Source organism: Tupaia chinensis, unplaced genomic scaffold (genome assembly GCF_000334495.1).
Source record: "Tupaia chinensis unplaced genomic scaffold, TupChi_1.0 Scaffold000453_1, whole genome shotgun sequence".
In the NCBI taxonomy this organism is placed as follows: Eukaryota; Metazoa; Chordata; class Mammalia; order Scandentia; family Tupaiidae; genus Tupaia; species Tupaia belangeri.
Window position 1 is genome coordinate 2,164,479 of NW_006159960.1, and position 4,506 is coordinate 2,168,984.

Genomic DNA, 4,506 nt, shown 5'->3' on the forward strand with positions numbered 1-4,506 from the left:
CCATTTAAATTTCATTAAATGTGCAAAAACAAAAATAAAAAGCCTACCTAATTTAAAATGGTAATGTAAACACAGCTTTCACAGCATTCTTCTATTTTCCCTTTGTGATGTCTTTCCTCCCAGGAGTCTTACTTTCGGCTACAAGTGACCGTTCATAAGTGCTGGAGAAGTATTTCCCAAGGTGGAGTCTGATGCACAGTCACATCACAGTGGCCAGGGAGGCTGGCTAAACATGCACATTCCGGGTCCCACCTTAGGCCTACTGATCTGGTTGAGTGCTCCCTCCCACTTGAGAGTAACTGGATTTTTTAAAAAATTATTATTTATTTAATTTTATGTATTATTCTTGTTTTAAATTTTTTATAGGGTGTATACTCACACGAGAGAGACAGAGGGGAGAGAGATAGGAGAGAGAGAGGGAAAGTAAGAAAGCAAGCTGCCAGGTCAGAAACTTGAACCCTGGTCGGTCATGTGGGAGTCCAGTGCCTTAACCACTATACCACCTACTGTCCTCCAGAGAGTAATTGGATTTTACAAAACTATTCTTAAAGGCTTGAAATTGCAAGACAGTAAGATCTGTGCCTTGTTCTTTTTAATCCCTCAAAATGTTGAGTGGAATTGCTGGCATAGAAGAGGTAACCAGTAAATGTTTGTTAAATAAAATGAATGAACAGTGGTTGGATTTCAGGCACCAGCACCAGTCAGGCAGTCTCTCTGTGTTTCACAAATACTCTCTGGCTAACCTTTGTACCACACAGTATTAGGGCCACAGGGATCTACAAACAGGAACGATTCCTTCACAGTACTGCTCCAGGGTCCCAGTTATTAATGACTCTGAAGTCATACTTACTTTTGACTTACAACATGAATGGCACGGTAACTCCCCTAAGCACAGTCTTCAGAAAGAAAGAGGCCTCTTGCAAGGGGAAGCATATTCAACTCAAAATTTGAACCATCGATTGGGGAGTTCTTGTTTGATCTCAAAGGAATAAGCTAAGTACTTGGTTGTACATTTCTGTCAACTGCTGCTTCCTGTGGGAGGATTTCTATACAGCCTACTTTTTATCATTTTCATCTAAGGAATTGTGTCAGTTACTTCTAACTCCCAGAAATATGCAGTTTAAACATCTAAGGTTGCATTACCTAAGGAAAGTGTTTCAATCTGCCACAGACTTACTGAAAGAAATGGTATCACAAACTCAATGGCGGTACAGTGCAGTACCTTAAAGATTTTTCAGGAATGCTCATTAATTGGACTATTACCACCATGAGATAGATTCACTGGAGAGCAGTCAGCACAGTTGATATCAGGGACACAATAACCTCCTTTGTCTTCCTCTATTATTCTTTCTAATCTCTCCTAGCCCTCAGATGTACCTCAGCAGCCTGGTGATGTGACCCAAATCCTCATTGCTCATGACACCTGGCCCACAGATCAATAGTCCTAGGCATGAATGTGTTGCTTCCTATACCAAGAAAGTCATAATGGACGCTATGCTTCCTTTAAATAGTGGGCAATGCAAGATGTAACAATTTGTCTTTGACTTTTACTTTGGAGGGACTGGACTACTGAAGTCCTAAAAACATCCTGTTGGGGCATCTCCAGGATTTTCACTGGGTGTGTTTTCTGCTCTTTGAAGCACACGTGACTTACCAAGGCCTCCATCCAGCACACCAGCTGCCTCTTACTGCTTTTGCTAGATCAATGTGACATCAATGATTTAATGAGTCAATATGATGTTCTGTAGGATGTTCAGATGGTCCAGATCTATTTGGAGTATATTAGGAGAGAGAACAAGAGACACACTGAGAATTCAGATTGTTGTCTATTACGTGAATGTGAACTCTTCCCGACCATCTTTCCTAAGTAAGATAGAAATAAAGTATATTGGCCCACCACTGGAAGCCTGCTATATACCTGAGGCCAAATTAATCTGCTCTAGCAAAAATATCACATTTGGCATGGCAGATTTCTACAAACATATCTACCCCCTCACCAGAATGTATAATCATGGATGGGTTTCCTGAACACTGTCAAAGATAATGGTAATCATTGGTCATTGTTTCTTTGTCCTATTAGATCCCTGATATTCTCTTCAAGGACATATTTCCAGCAATTCTTCTCTTTGCCTCCTACATCAAAATTTCTTTCTCTTCATTATTATTGCTCTTAATATACTTAACATAGTTACACACCCTTATTTCTTGATTACAATAATTTTATTTCTCTATAGGGTGTTTGTGCTTGCTAGAGACACACATATGCATACAGAGAGAAGACACTTCCCAGAGGGATGGCCATATCACAATCCCTTCTTTTCCACTTTCCTCTCAGGATTTTGGGCACCATATACATGCCCCTGGATCTAGCATTCAAACCACATACTCGGCCATGTGGCTCCAGTTGTCTTAACCACTATACCACCTAGCTTGTATTCGGAAAGAATTTAGAAATGTGCTCTTTGAGGACCTGAGAAACAGACAACATCTATGTGTAGAGGAAAGGAACAAAATGTGTCCGTAGGGAGGAGTAGAAAGTGCAGAGAAGAGTAGAGAGTAAAGATGAGAATAGAATCCTAAGCAAAGGGATACTCTTAGTTTCAAGAGTCTGGCTACAATTCAAGTGTAGAGTTCCACAAAATAGTTCAGTCTTCTTTTTTTATTTGTTTTGATTGAGTGGTTTTTGCTGTGGGGTACATATGCTCACTGGAGAGACAGAGAGACAGATAGTGAGAAATTACCTCCCAGTGAGGATGGCACACCGTGATCCCTTCTCCTCCATTCTGTCTCAGGATTTTGGGCATGCACGCACATGCGCCCAGCATGAGTCACAAGCTGTGAGGTCCAGAACTTGAACTACAGTTGTCCACCTGGGAGTTCAGTACCTCAACCACTGTGCCACCTCCTGGCCCCTAATTCAGTCTTCCTTGTAAGTTCTTTATCCATAAGGTAATTATATGGAGTTTTCTTGTTGTTGTTACTTAAAAAAAAAAAAAGAATCTCAGCTACTAAAATCACTTTCTAGTAATTATTGATGATATAATTACTAATCCCTGTTTCTATCAGGTTGTTAATGTTATAAAGCAAGTGAGTATAAAATCTAATTTGTAGTCACCTCAGTGTACCTACCTTGTTACTTGCCCTTCATGCATGCTTATGCTTCACCTGAAAGCATTACTCTGTTCAATATAGTAATTGAGCTTTCAAGAAATATCTATCAAATGAATGAATTCATTGAGTAATGGAGGTCTCAGTGTTTGGAGGCTTGTGAGTGTACACTATTTTCTTTTACCATTCTCCCTTGCTCCCACTCTCACAATTATCCATGCAGACACACTCTCCATATTTATTTTTTCTTCACATCCCCCCATTCACAAAACAGAAAAGACACAGAATCCAGGCTGAGGTGTATATGATGGAGGTTTTCTCTGCCTCCTCTTTCCATACAGTCAGTGTAAGAACACAGCCTGCTGAGAAGACTCCTCCACTGCTGCTGAGAACTAGTGATTTCAGGGACTAGGAGAAATGAAGATTTTCTACTGATAGTTCAGCCTCCAGCTCCCTATCTTGAGTGGAGAAGCAAGGGGCAAGTCTTCAGAAGAAGACTCCTCCATTGCTGCTGAGAATTAGTGATTTCAGGGACTAAGAGAAATGAAGATTTTTCTACTGATAATTCAGCCTACAGCCCCCAGTCTTGAGTGGTAGAGCATCCCTCTATCATTTTCTCTGTCTCTCTTTGCCTCTCTCTGTCTTCTCTTTTGTATTTTAATTTTTCCTTTTTAAAAAATTTTTAAGGTAAAGTATTCTCTTGTTTTTTCAGGTCTTCCTTTATCTTGCTAATAATCCCCTTTCCTCCTCCCCTCTAGAAGAGGCAAGGGGCAGGCCTTCAGAAGAAGACTCCTCCATTGCTGCTGAGAACTAGTGATTTCACACGGTGTGCCATGTGGTTTTTATTTTTTGCTTTTTTTGAAAAAAAATTGTTTTGGTTGTTTTCTTCTTCTTCTTTTTCCCTCTCTTTATTTTTTTCTCTCTATGTTTTATTCTTTTTCTTTTACCTCACCACTTTGTTGCTCAGTCTCCATTCACTGAGTGTCTAGACAGATCTAAGGGAACTATAGCCAAACATCCAGATACTATTAGGGTTAACATATTCCTCAATACCCACTGGATCTGCTGCACAAAGGAATAAAAATGGAACAGCAAAGAAATTGTAGATCATGTCCTCCTGCATGCCCCAGAATGCTCAGATTGAACTTCTAGACATTAGGAAGAAGCATATAACCCATCAGATGACTAGAAATCACCACAAAGGCACCAGAAATATGAGAAACCAAGATAATACCTTCCCCCCAAGGGAAAAGAATAAATCCTCTTCATTTACAAACAGTTCAGTGGAAATCATGGAAATGTCTGATAAAGAATTTAAAATATTTATAATGATGAAGTTAACAGAGATGCAAGAGAGGAGAGACAATGAACTCTGGAAGAGCAGGAAAATAGAGTCGA

The 4,506-nt window shown here is 39.9% G+C and overlaps 1 pseudogene; it reads right to left on the reverse strand.

Moving 5' to 3' along the window:
• Positions 1-3,357: 3,357 nt before the first annotated feature.
• On the reverse strand, positions 3,358-3,481 carry LOC114009083 (uncharacterized; annotated as a pseudogene).
• Between the last annotated feature and the right edge of the window lie 1,025 nt (positions 3,482-4,506).